The sequence below is a fragment of the Salvelinus fontinalis genome, chromosome 23 (assembly GCF_029448725.1).
Source record: "Salvelinus fontinalis isolate EN_2023a chromosome 23, ASM2944872v1, whole genome shotgun sequence".
NCBI lineage: Eukaryota > Metazoa > Chordata > Actinopteri > Salmoniformes > Salmonidae > Salvelinus > Salvelinus fontinalis.
In genome coordinates, this window is record NC_074687.1 from 19,832,225 (window position 1) to 19,847,142 (window position 14,918).

A 14,918-nucleotide genomic window follows, 5' to 3' on the forward strand; every position below is an offset into this window, starting at 1 on the left:
TACGAGCAGCCTGGTTTAGACAAAACATCTGGTACACAAAAACAGTAACCCATCTTGAACTATGGAGTTAATACCACCAGTTGAAGAGACCATTCCAACAGGCTTATCACAGTCAAATAAATCCTTTAGCTTTTTTTCACTATCATTGCAGCCTCGCCAGGAGAGAGGGCGGCACAATACCTAGCCCTTTGTTCTGGGCAATGATGCTAATAAGAGAGACATTCCTGTGCCCCTTCAGCCCCCACCTCCACTCAATTCCCCCCCCCCCCCCCCCGAGCCCCAGCCCCTGGTGTGGCCTTAACCCTGTCTGTTGTTCTGTCACTCGGTTGCTAGGTCACTGCCCAGCAGGTCCCTCACCACAAGGCTGGGTGGACAGGACACGACACTGTGCGTGTGTGTGTGCATGTGTGTTATGCGTGCCGTGTAACTCCTCTTCAGACATTGTTAAATTGTAGCCGTGGGGCTCCTTCTCTCTCTTAAGCTTTGTTTTCCTTGGCTGTCTGGAAGCACTGACTAAACGTTTGTGGATAAAAACACTGCTTTATTCTTAACATGACCTTTAAAAGAGGAGCCGTAAGAGCTGGACTGAGAATAAACAGAGAATAAAGAGGGCGAGCAGGATAAGAGCGAAAGAGACAGAATCGTGAGACAAGTTTTGACATGGGAGACGGATGTGCATCTCTCGTCAGCATCACTAAGGGAAACTGTGATGACAACACTACTGACTGTCAGAGAGTCACTCTTTCCCAAAGCTCTACTGCATTCTCACTACTTCCAATTTCCCTTTGTCTTATTAATCATCACCCTAGTCTGATGGGATCAGCTATCCCAGAGGAGAGCATTTCGTCACCTGGTCCTTCTCTGTCTGCCGGTCATGGCAGCAGTCTAAAAACCAGGACAGCTTTTCCTCCTGTACGAGCCATAGCCAGCTCTCCTCACAGCAAGACCAGGGCGAGGGAGGGAGCCAAGCCAATAAAACCGGGAGTTTTGTGTTCTTGGCTTGGTGACGTTCCATGACGCACACAGTCTCCACATGCAGGAGATTATAAATTACATTTACACACCAGGACAAAGCCACTTAACCATTGGCTCCCAACGACCAGGTAGATGTCCAATTGGCCGGTTTATCAAATTATGATTGGCCCATATGTTGAGGAATATAGGACGTACAAAAACAGAATATTCAAATTCTACACTGATGGGACATTTCATGAACATGACACTCACTTCAAAGCCTAAAATCCCATTCAATAAATTGACTGTCGTCACTTCTGTAGTACGGAGTCGGATCTAAAATTCAATAGCCAATGAAAAATTCTCCCTTCATGTGTGAATGTATGGTACGTTCCAACAGACGTTGCGCCTACAGGTTAGGTTACCTCCCTGAGCACATATTGAATGTCAGGTTCACTGAAGACATACAGATACGGCTCCCTATTTCCTATATAGTGGACCCTATGAGCCCAGATCAAAAGTAGTGCACCGTAAAGCCATTTAGGATGCAGGCCAGGAGAGTAATGTGTTAACTCATGTGGCATGGCAAGTGTTTATATTTGATAGGGTTTTGGTTGGCTCTGTTTCTGTCTGGTTTCAGCTCTCACACGTTCACATTCTTCACCAGCTTAGCTGTGCCTCAACTTCTTCACGGAGACCATGGGAGTACTGAGGGATTTACAAATCACAACATGAGCGAGAGGAATAATGCTCATCAGCAAATAGTGGGAGATTCTGCACTCTGCAATATTACAGTGCTAGCTATGCTCCCAGCTGTGTTAAGTATGACAAGGTTTAAACTATAACTATGTCTCATCATGCTTAAACAATATCACAATAAATGAACTTGTATTTGCGGACTCTTCTCTTCTACTAACTAGTGGTGTCACGATACCAGAATTCTGAATTCGATACCAGGTTAAGAATCACAACACTTGATACCAAATTGATAACACGGCAAAAAAAGGCGTATTAGCTGTTAGATTCTAATTTTCAGAGTAAAAACTCAGCCAAGTTTATTCTTCCCAGAGGATTAATACAGCTGCATTAGACAGACATTGTTCACACAGCATACCACCCTGCATACCACTGCTGGCTTGCTTCTGAAGCTAAGCAGGGTTGGTCCTGGTCAGTCCCTGGATGGGAGACCAGATGCTGCTGGAAGTGGTGTTGGAGGGCCAGTAGGAGGCACTCTTTCCTCTGGTCTAAAAAAAATATCCCAATGCCCCAGGGCAGTGATTGGGGACACTGCCCTGTGTAGGGTGCCGTCTTTCGGATGGGACGTTAAACGGGTGTCCTGACTCTCTGAGGTCATTAAAGATCCCATGGCACTTATCGTAAGAGTAGGGGTGTTAACCCCGGTGTCCTGGCTAAATTCCCAATCTGGCCCTCAAACCATCATGGTCACCTAATAATCCCCAGTTTACAATTGGCTCATTCATCCCCCTCCTCTCCCCTGTAACTATTCCCCAGGTCGTTGCTGCAAATGAGAACATGTTCTCAGTCAACTTACCTGGTAAAATAACGGTAAAATAAAAAATAAATAAAACACAAGCACTGATATTTAACCCTTTCTCCTATGTGGTCTCCTCCTACACATCTGAACAAACATTGTAGTTTCCTGCCTAGCAGTAAAGATAAGTGATACGGCCATAAACTTTTTTCTCCCTTAAAGTGACCTGACCTCGACCCCCTTCATCACTAGTCCATGGCTCTCTCCCGTTATCAATGCCTACCACATGTGATCGCTTTCCCTACACTCAGTACATTCCAAGCTTAAATGCACACACCATATACCTTCCTCCTACAGATAACCATTAACTTCTGGTGTAGACCCTCTAAACCTAAGCACTCAATATTTCAATAACTGATAATTAACCCTATCCCAAGTTAAGGAGTTAGCACCCAGAATCCATCAGACAAAGACACATAATGGCACTTCATCCAGACAGATCTTTTGAGTTCCTTTGACTTTTTTTATGTATGCATTCATTTAATCAATTAGACAATCAATTTGACAATCAATTTGACTTAAAAAACAAAACAAATCTAACTACACTGAACAAAAATATAAACGTAACATGTAAAGTGCTGGTCCCATGTTTCATGAGCTGAAATAAAATATCCCAGAAATATTCCAAAATATTATTTCTCTCATATTTTGTGCACAAATTTGTTTACATCACTGTTAGCGAGCATTTTACACTATGTCATGATAATCCATCCACCTGACAGGTGTGGCATATCAAGAAGCTGATTAGAGAGCATGATCATTACACAAGGCCACTTTATAAGGCCACTTTAAAATGTGCACTTTTGTCACAACACAATGCCACAGATGTCAAGTTTGCAAAGATGAAGCAATGTTTTACATTATAAAAGTGTGCGCTGTCTAAGACCACTGACGTCATTCACACAAAGTCGGTTTGAGGCTTGAGCAAAGATGATCTTGACTGGGATAGACGTGAGGTGGAGGAGATGAAGTGAATAAACAGTTTTTGGTGACAATCAGCTTTGTACTCAGCAATATTTTGCGTTATGGTTTGCATATTATCACAAACAAGGTACTAGGGTAGTGAATTGATGTTGACTTCTGCTGTACGCTAGCAAGGAAGGTTAACCTCCACCGGTATCTTCTTGCATTGTAGTGTTTTGGGAACAGTAATGGGCAATTTCAAAATTTCTACATGCCGTGTGGCATTATTCTATTGTGTTCACTTCTGCCCAGCATAAGTGGTGATGCAGCCTGGACTCAGTGGTTCCTCATGGCAGACTAGCACTAGTGGGGCAGGGACATCGCTGCGTTAAGAGACTTGATCCTCTCTCGAAATACACGATGTGAGAGACTTGATATTTATACTCTAAGTAACAACATTTCTAGTGGTCTGGGGCATGCAGAGGTGGGGAGGGAGCTCGTTCCAGAGCCGGGAGCCGAGACAGCAGAATGCTTGGGCACGCATTGTTTTTAGGCGTGTCTTTGGGACTGCAAGGAGTCTGACTGGCTGTGGTGGAGCGGGTCGAGAGCTTAAAGTTCCTCGGTGTCCATGTCAATAAAGAATTAACATGGTGTACACACACCCAACAGTCGTGAAGACACGACAACGCCTCTTCCCCCTCAGAAGGCTGAAAAGATATGGCATGTTTCCTTCGTTCCTCAAAAAGTTCTACAGCTGCACCACAGAGCATCTTCACTGGCATCACCACCACTTGGCTGCTTGGCATCCGACTGCAAAGTGTTACAGAGGGTGGTGCGGACGGTCCAGTACAACACTGGGGCCGAGCTCCCTGCCATCCAGGACCCCTATACCAGGCAGTGTCAGATGAACGCCCGCAAAAGACCCCAGCCAAAGAGTCCACCGGGCCAGACCAGGACAAACATGCGCGACTACACGCCCAGAAGTACCCGCGCAACTACACACAAACGACTACACGCCCGCACATTCAGGACTACACGCCCGCACGCACAAACGACTACACACACACCCGCCCGACGACACACCCGCCCACGACTACACAAACACGCACGACTACACACCCCGGCACACACACACGACTACACACCCCGGCACACATACACACACGACTACACACCCCGGCACACATACACACACGACTACACACCCCGGCACACACACACGACTACACACCCCGGCACACACACACACGACTACACAACCCGGCACACGACTACACAACCACACACCCCGGCACACGACTACACAACCACACACCCCGGCACACGACTACACAACCACACACCCCGGCACACGACTACACAACAACACACGACTACACAACCCGGCACACACACACACGACTACACAACCCGGCACACACACACACGACTACACAACCCGGCACACACACACACACACACGACTACACAACCCGGCACACACACACACACACACGACTACACAACCCGGCACACACACACACACGACTACACAACCCGGCACACACACACACACACGACTACACAACCCGGCACACACACACACACACACGACTACACAACCCGGCACACACACACACACACGACTACACAACCTGGCACACACACACACACACGACTACACAACCCGGCACACACACACACACACACACACGACTACACAACCCGGCACACACACACACACACACGACTACACAACCCGGCACACACACACACACACGACTACACAACCCGGCACACACACACACACACGACTACACAACCCGGCACACACACACACACACGACTACACAACCCGGCACACACACACACAAACGACTACACAACCCGGCACACACACACACACACGACTACACAACCCGGCACACACACACACACACACGACTACACAACCCGGCACACACACACACACACACACGACTACACAACCCGGCACACACACACACACACACGACTACACAACCCGGCACACACACACACACACGACTACACAACCCGGCACACACACACACACACACACACACGACTACACAACCCGGCACACACACACACACACACGACTACACAACCCGGCACACACACACACACACACACGACTACACAACCCGGCACACACACACACACACACACGACTACACAACCCGGCACACACACACACACACGACTACACAACCCGGCACACACACACACACACGACTACACAACCCGGCACACACACACACGACTACACAACCCGGCACACACACACACGACTACACAACCCGGCACACACACACACGACTACACAACCCGGCACACACACACACGACTACACAACCCGGCACACACACACACGACTACACAACCCGGCACACACACACACGACTACACAACCCGGCACACACACACACGACTACACAACCCGGCACACACACACACGACTACACAACCCGGCACACACACACACGACTACACAACCCGGCACACACACACACGACTACACAACCCGGCACACACACACACGACTACACAACCCGGCACACACACACACACGACTACACAACCCGGCACACACACACGACTACACAACCCGGCACACACACACACACACGACTACACAACCCGGCACACACACACACACACGACTACACAACCCGGCACACACACACACACACGACTACACAACCCGGCACACACACACACACGACTACACAACCCGGCACACACACACACACGACTACACAACCCGGCACACACACACACACGACTACACAACCCGGCACACACACACACACACGACTACACAACCCGGCACACACACACAAACGACTACACAACCCGGCACACACACACACGACTACACAACCCGGCACACACACACGCGACTACACAACCCGGCACACACGACTACACAACCCGGCACACACACACACGACTACACAACCCGGCACACACGACTACACAACCCGGCACACACACACACGACTACACAACCCGGCACACACACACACACACACACGACTACACAACCCGGCACACACACACACACACGACTACACACCCACACAACTACACACACACATGACCACGTGTGCCTCTGTGGAGTTGGGAGAACTTTCCGAGAAGGACAACCATCTTTGCAACGCCTTTTAACAGTGGCCAGACGGAAGCCACTCAGGACCTGGGGCGAAGGTTCACCTTCCAACAGGACAACGACCCTAAGCACACAGCCAAGACAGCACAGGAGTGGCTTCGGGACAAGACTCTGAATGTCCTTGAGTGGCCAAGCCAGAGCCCGGACTTGAACATCTCAAGAGACCTGAAAATAGCTGTGCAGCGACGCTCCCCATCCATCCTGGCAAAACTTGTGAGGATGTGAAGAGAAGAATGGGAGAAACTCTTCAAATACATGTGCCAAGCTTATAGCGTCATACCCAAGAAGACTCAAGGCTGTAATCGCTGCCAAAGGTGTTTCAACAAAGTACTGAGTAAAGGTTCTGAATACTTGCGTAAATGTGATTTACGTATTTAATTTGAACTACATTTGCAAAAATGTCTAAAACCTGTTTTTGCTTTGTCATTATGGGGTATTGTGTGTAGATCTGAGGGATTTTTATTTATTTTTATACATTTTTGAATAAGGCTGTAACGTTACAAAATGTGGAAAAAGTCAAGGGGTCTGAATACTTTGGAGGCACTGTACGTTTAGGTCATTTAGAATACGCTCTTATCCAGAGTGATTTAGGCCTACACATTTAACTAAAATAGGGAAGACTACCACAGTCGCAAATTGCTTTACTGAAATACATTTCAATAGTTCTTAAACACAATAAGTCTACATATTTCTACACGCAAAAATGAGCACGGGAGGAGAGTGATTATCAGGAAGAGAAAGGAAAGTTACGGGGTTATAGCTGTATAACTGTTGCGGGATCAGGACAATTCAGGAAAAAAAAAAAAAAAAAGACAGGAATTAATTTTCACTCCTGTGTCAACCTCTAACGGACTCCAGGGGATGTTGACGGACCGGATGTTTTTCCATTTGGGGGGAGGATTTGGGATGGACAAGGCCATTTCCCAGTTGATTTTGTAACACCCCATTTAAAGCACAGTGAGGTCAGAGATGGCAAGCTTGTATGTGATGACAAGATCTAATGCATGGCCATGGGTGGGAAGAAACATCAACATGCTGTTCTAAATTCAGGCAGTCCAGGAGGTTACAAAAGTAGACAACAAGGGGGCACTGTGGGTTATCAACACAGATGTTAAAATCAACATCTTGGGTAGAAACTGCCAATGTTCAGAAAAGTCATGAATTAATGAAGGATATATTGTCAGGGTGTAATACATGACTTGGATACTGAGGCTTTGTGGTGGAATGCAATGCACTCAAACGACGTGTAAATCAGAAAGGGGAAGTAGAGTAATTTTCAGGCTGCTCCTTCCCTGCGGCCATCTGTACGTGCCTGATCAATGTACGTGTAGCCCCGGGGAGCACCTTTGTTTAACAGGCATTTTTCCTCCTTCCTGTGCCATGTCTCAGTTAAAACATAGGAAGTCCAAGCTGGTTTCACAAATAAAGTAATTGACAATAAATGTTTTATTGGAGATTGGGTGGCTCCCGCTTTGGAGCGAGGGATAGAGCGCCGGTTTGACAGATTTGCCCCTCGACGGCGAGTGGAGGCTTTAGCTCGGTTAGACCAGACTGAGGGAATTCCATTCTGATGGCAGTGCAAGACATTTATGGGCAGCACCCGTGATTTTTGAGGGGCACAGAAGACCCGAGTCCTGTATTTGTGCATAAACTGCGCTGCAGAGGCTGTGAAGTTTGCAGCGCTCGGGGAGTGTATACTGCAGAGCCATGGAAGCAGAGTAGAAAAAGATATTGGCATGGAGTGGGGAGGGGATAAACTCGCCCACAGGTACACAAGTGCCGATATAACTGTAATCCACATAGCTAGCTCGATAGCTGTAGTGTCCAGGTCCAATGCCAAGTTGATTTATTGCGGTCCCAGCAGAGCTCAGCCTGGGAATTAGGCATCAGAGATGGATCCAGGTACAGTGGAGTGAGGTGGAGAGAACGCCAGGTAGGAGATTAGCAGGTGATCAGCAATGGAATCGTACATGTATATTTCGACACATTAAGTCTTTCAGTTTGATGGCAATTTCAACTTAGAAAAACAGCTAATAAAACAAGCTTCTAATAAAAAACAAAATCAAGCTTCGGTTGGCGTGAGAAACGGCATCAATCGCGCTGGCGTCCTCATGTGTGGCATTGTTTGTGTTCTGCCCTTTTACGTTAGAATTTTTTTCAAACATTGAACTTCTATCTAGCCCCATGCCATATCTCTCCCACCATCACACTATAAAAACTATCCTGGGTAGTGCCACCCTCCAACAGTCTAGTAGCTAAACAGACCACATCGAGATCCCTCAGTCTCCCTCAGTCAGTGCCTGCCTTATCCTCCTGATGTTCATTTTGTGCTCCATTGGACTTCTCTACTCTTGGCTTTTATTCCCAGTGACTGTTGGAGGCGTTCTGCTTGTCGGTTAGCAGCCATCCCGCCTGCCTAACTCTGGGCTTGGTGAGGGGAGCATAGGGAAATGACAGCTTGCGGTGGGGTGCTCAGTGTCTGTTAACTGAAACCCACGCGCCACAGAGATTATGAAGACAAACACACAAACTGTGTAAGAAACTCACAGCCAACCTTGTGGTTCTGGCTATGTTGGTTTTAAAAATGGTAACTTGCAACACCAAGTTTGTGGGTTTGATTCACACAAGGGACACATACACTAAGTGTACAAAACATTAGGAACACTTGACCTTTCCACGACATTGCCTGACAAGGTGAAAGCTATGATCCCTTATGTCACTTGTTAAATTCACTTCAATCAGTGTAGATGAAGGGGAGGAGACTGGTTAAAGAAAGATTTTGAAGCCTTGAGACATGGATTGTGTATGTGTGCCATTCAGAGGGTGAATGGGCAAGACAAAAGATTTAAGTGCCTTTGAACGGGGTATGGTAGTAGGTGCCACACGCACAGGTTTGAGAATGTCAACAGCTGTAACGCTGCTGGGGTTTTCACTCAACAGTTTCCTGTGTGTATCAAGAATGGTCCACCACCTAAAGGACATCCAGCCAACATGACAAAACTGTGGGAAGTATTGCATCAACATGGGCCAGCATCCTTGTGGACCGCTTTCGACACCTTGTGGAGTCCATGCACGGACAAATTGTGGCTGTTCTGAGGGCAAAATGGGGTGCAATTCAAAATTAGGAAGGTGATCCTAATGTTTGGTACACTCAGTGTATACTGGATATAGCCTGTGTTAACTAAGTCACAATGGATAAAAGCATCCATTTAATAACCATCATTATCTTTGTCTGTCTAGCAGAGGTTATGCGGTCTTGCACTGACATTGTCAACATAAGCAATGTTCATATCCACACCAGGATAATTATGTAATAATTTCTACCCACTATCTATCACGGTGTAGACCAACATCTGCCTTTAGTACCAAGGAGGAGGTTAATATAAGCTCATCTCCCTCTGCCCAGAGAGGATTTGGCCTGATGTGGTATGAGTGCAGATTGACGATTGGGCGCTCTCATCTCTCATTTTAATATGGAGCGGTGCAGATATCACCTCTGCAGATGTATTAATCACGCCACCTTCTATGCCACCGTCGACCTTGGCTTGGAACGGACTCCACCCTCTCTGTCCATCCATCATCACTGAGAAGTGTATATCTATCCAGCTCTTCGAGCTGATGAAAACAGCAGATTTTTCTATTAAGATTTCTGGAGAATGTCTGACAGATTCATAACCAGTTCTGATATATATGTACACACTGATGTGGAAGGAAAGGTTGATTTCATCATCTGTGCTTTAAAGTACACGTCACCTTGTCATTTCAAGTCGGAGAGCTCTGGTAATATGACTTTTGTTCTAAATATCTGATGTTTTACCTGTTGTGGGCTGAGCTCTTGGGCGCGTTGCATGAAGACATTATTTCCCCGGCTGATCACTTTTCCACAGCGCAACATTGCAGAGAACCTTGAGGGTGACATCCTTTTAGAGTAAATCACTTCTCTTGGACCACTTCTTGGAGAAGCAAGGCCAGGACTGGCGCAAAGCACAGAAAGAGGGAAGCGAGAGATGAGGGAGACCGAAAGTGAGAAGCACACAAAAAGAGCACTACAGAAAGAGTATCCAAGCAGATAAAGCAGAGGAAGAAGGATAGAAAGAGGGGGGATTGCAAGAGCAAGACAGATGGAAACAAGAGCAGATATGGATAGGGTGATGGGGGTATGACTCAGTGTGACTGAACAGTCCCGTGTAGCTCAGTTGGTAGAGCATGGCGCTTGCAACGCCAGGGTTGTGGGTTCGATTCCCACGGGGGGCCAGTACAAAAAAGTATGAATGTATGTACTTGTAAGTCGCTCTGGATAAGAGCGTCTGCTAAATGACTTAAATGTAAATGTAAACAGGACCTACCTGTTGAATGATGTCTAACAATCTGAGTTGCACCCCCACCCACAGGTTAGACCAGAAGCGGTTGTTTACTGGACTATTTCCTGTTCCTGCATAACTCAGGCCAGGGGAGGAGGACAGGGACGTGGGTGGACAGCCTATAAACTGAGAGGTCCGCAGTGCGGCTGGCCAGTGCTCTCTCTCTGCCTTCCTGTCTCCCGTTCTGGGAAACATTGCCCACTAGGAGCTCTGCTCTGACCTTCACAATGACAGCCAAACTCTGGCCCACCAGGCACCTATGTCCCGCCCGGGTCTGTCAGGACACAGCCTGCCCTCAACCATCACCACCAGGTGATTCATACAGCAGAAGCTACTCCCCACCACCGCACCCTGTAAGTCCCACCTGATGCCAAATATTCATAAATCCATGGGAGTCACAGTGCTGCTGCGGGAGCAGGACCATTTCTTCTAGGCTACTGCCATTGTTTAAAAATCAGCTTAGCTTGAAAGGCGAGGGGAGCTGCAGTGCTTTGGAGGTTTGGGAAACTGCATCTGGAGTTATGATTGTGCTGCCCTGGATAACCTCGAGTCAACCTGATTTATAAACCTCCCTCCATCCTCCCCCCTCGAACGGATCCTATCTGCTCTAAAGGACGGCCCTTCACAAGATACACAATGGCCGTGAAAATGTGACAGATCTGCGCTCCACTGTAAATACATTCATGACACCCAGGGTGACAAATTGATTTTAAAAGGAGACAGTAAAGTAGCTCAGATAGGTCCCTTACACAGCTCTTAGCATCGGGTCCTAACAAATAAGATAATACAGCTGCTGCTCCATTGTAACATATGGTGCTCTCACACCGATATAGCCACCTAGAACACTCATCGTGGTTTCAGACCCAGTCACAATGAATGAATGTGGAAGCACAACAAGAGGTGGGTTCAGGAATTACACCCCTGTCAGAATAGCAATCACAGCCAGTAAACAGGGCAGTCAGGTGAACAAGTTTGGGTAGTAGTACAATATTAGAGAGTCGCCACTTTGTTGAGAAGCTTTTGCCTTCAAATGAAAACTGACTGGGCCCATTCCCTCTGGCACATTCTCCTGACCTTGCTGTGACTGTTCTTTGGGATAATATTAACTGGTATTCTGCCTCTCTCTCCCAGTCTCTCTGACCCTGAGTACTTCCGTGTGCACTACTATGCTCCCTCCCTCGCCTCTTCTTTCTCACTCCCTATACTGGGCATATGCTCAGCCATGATCATGGCACTCATGGCACTGGTCCCTGTGCTCCCCAGTCCTCTCCCCCCAGGGCTCCCAGTATCCCAGGCCGCCCCCCACCTCTATCGATCCCAGAAAGCCGTGCCAACACTGAACAAAGACACTCCACTCCCCTCGACCTCCCTGCTAAGACGGTCCCTAACGGAAGGGTGAGGACCATGGATCACAGGCTGTCCGTTTACAGACGCTCCCTGACAAGACTATAGTTCAAATCACCGAACTGGAGAGTTCTCCTGTCATTGAGAGTTTCAAAAGGCATGCATACACAGAGAGGGTATGGACATCCCAATCCATTTCCAAGTACAGATGATTGTTTGAGTTGAAAGGATACTAAAATGGAATATTACATCATAATGACGAGATTGCCCGGGTCAGGGAAGTAGAAATATTATACAATGGGGAGAACATTACATTTTATGGGGCAGCAGAAATGAACCAGTAAACATACGTGAAATCAAGGTGCTCTCTTGCATTCAGCCTCCTGCCTCTTCTCAAACACGGCTCAGTGTCACAGTTAGAATTAGAAAAACAAGAGTGAAGCAGTCAAACCCCTCGACACATGCAGGCAGAAGGATCACGACATGGAAGACAAAACCTCTCCATTTCTACCCCTCTCCTTGCTCTCTCGCTAATCCAGGAAGGATAAATTATTTTCCCTGCTTCCGTTTAATCTGTTCAAACTATGGACGGAATCGTCCGTCATTATCTAAAAATGCCAACATTGGCATCGGCCCGATGACTAGTTTAACGCAGATGCGCAAAACCAATGTCAGAGCTGACGTGAATACCTATATAACGTAGGTAGATGACGTAATGACGCCATGAAAAAATATAGCGGCTCGAGCAGTCATCAAGTCGAGCAGTCATTTGAAAGAGTAAGAACATTTCAGCGGGACAACGCAAATGCACACCAAGATAATGGAATTCATTGCCCTTGACAATCAACCATTCTCTGTCGTGGATGATGTTGTCTTTCGCCGACTGGTCGAGCACCACTACCTATTAGGTGCCATATTTCAGATGTTGCCCTACCGGAGTTACACAGTATTGTTGAAACGCACATCCATGAGCATCACAGGTATTAGCTTCCCGACTGACATTTGGACCAGCGATGTCAGCCCCATGACCATTAGGAGTCTGACAGCACAGTGGGTCCAAGAGGATTTCCTACTGAGGAAAGACGTATTGCATGCTCAAGAATGTGCTGGTTCTTCTCATACTGCTGTCGTGTCTTTACTATCATTAAATTGAAGACTTAGTTTTAGCAAAGATTCTCTGTAATTAGTATTACGCGATTAAACTGATTAATCATGTAACTGTAATTAACTAGGAGGTTATAATTTCCTAATATAACCTTTCAGATATTTTATATCGGATCAATTAGTCTTTGAATTAATGAATTATTTACCTAACCTCACGTTAGTCTCATTCCAAACGTCGTAAATTGTTGGTTATCTGCACGAACCCAGTCTTCACTATGAGACAAATACATCAATTGTCTTAAATAATTTATTTACTAACTAAGTAATTCACAGAAATGCATAAACAAACAGTAGATCGTTACAAGGAAATGATAACGGAGTTTCCCTAGTGGGATAAACCGGTATCGCGGCTTGGTGGACAAAAGGGGAAATGGGGGTCAACTGAGATGAGACACTACAAAGTTGATAATTAGAACAATTGAAATACTAATCCTTTGCACATGAAAGCTCACTCATTCGGGAACAATTGCAATCAATATATATATATTTACGCTCAGTGTGTCGTCTTGATTGCTGTTGAAAAGTTTGTTTCTTTTGTAGAAGTGTCCGTCTCTCTCTCTAGGTCATGGTTAGAGTGGCTAGTTCAGAGCGACATTCATTCATGTTGTTGTAGAATGGTTGTTTCGGCGGTTGTCGTTCTTCGCGTTCAATGATACCGAATTCCTAGCTGCAGACTAGTAATTAATATCAAAGACTTGTTCTTATTCTGTCGGTATCGATAGTCTAAGAGTTTAACTTCTTGACGCACGGATCCCGTTATCGGGATCATTTATCAACAACAACCGCTAAACTGCAGAGAACCGAATTTAAAAAAATAAATTATAAAAAATTATAAAATATTTATAATCATGAAATCACAAGTGAAATATACCAAAACACAGCGTAGCTTGTTGTTAATCCACCTATCGTGTCAGATTTTGAAAATATGCTTTACAGCGAAAGCAATCCAAGCGTTTGAGAGTTTATCAATCACTAGACAAAACACTAAGAACAGCTAGCCTTAAATTAGCTTGGTCACGAAAGTTATAAGAGCAATAAAATTAATCGCTTACCTTTGATAATCTTCGGACTCCCAGTTACAGGTATTCACAAGACTCCCAGTTACACAATAAATGTTCTTTTTGTTCGATAAAGATTAGTTTTATAACCAAAAACCGCCATTTGGTTTACGCGTTATGTTCAGAAAACCACAGGCTCGTTCCGGTCCTGAAGGGGGGACGAAAATTCCAAAAAGTATCCGTAATGTTAGAAGAAACATGTCGAAGGTTTTTTATAATCAATCCTCAGGTTGTTTTTAACATACATAATCGATGATATTTCAACCGGACGGTAACCTATTCAATACTACAGAGAAAGAAAATGTCGAGCTACATCTGTCACACGCAGGAACTAATCAAAGGACACCTGACACTTTTTAAAAAATCTCGCTAATTTTTCAAATTAAAAGCTTGAAACTATGTCTAACGCC

At 46.1% G+C, this 14,918-nt stretch overlaps 1 protein-coding gene across 2 annotated transcripts in view; it reads right to left on the bottom strand.

Moving 5' to 3' along the window:
* Positions 1–14,918, bottom strand: part of LOC129820988 (mannosyl-oligosaccharide 1,2-alpha-mannosidase IB) — a 128,106-nt gene that overhangs the window by 72,821 nt on the left and 40,367 nt on the right. The gene's annotated exons all lie outside the window — the stretch shown is intronic.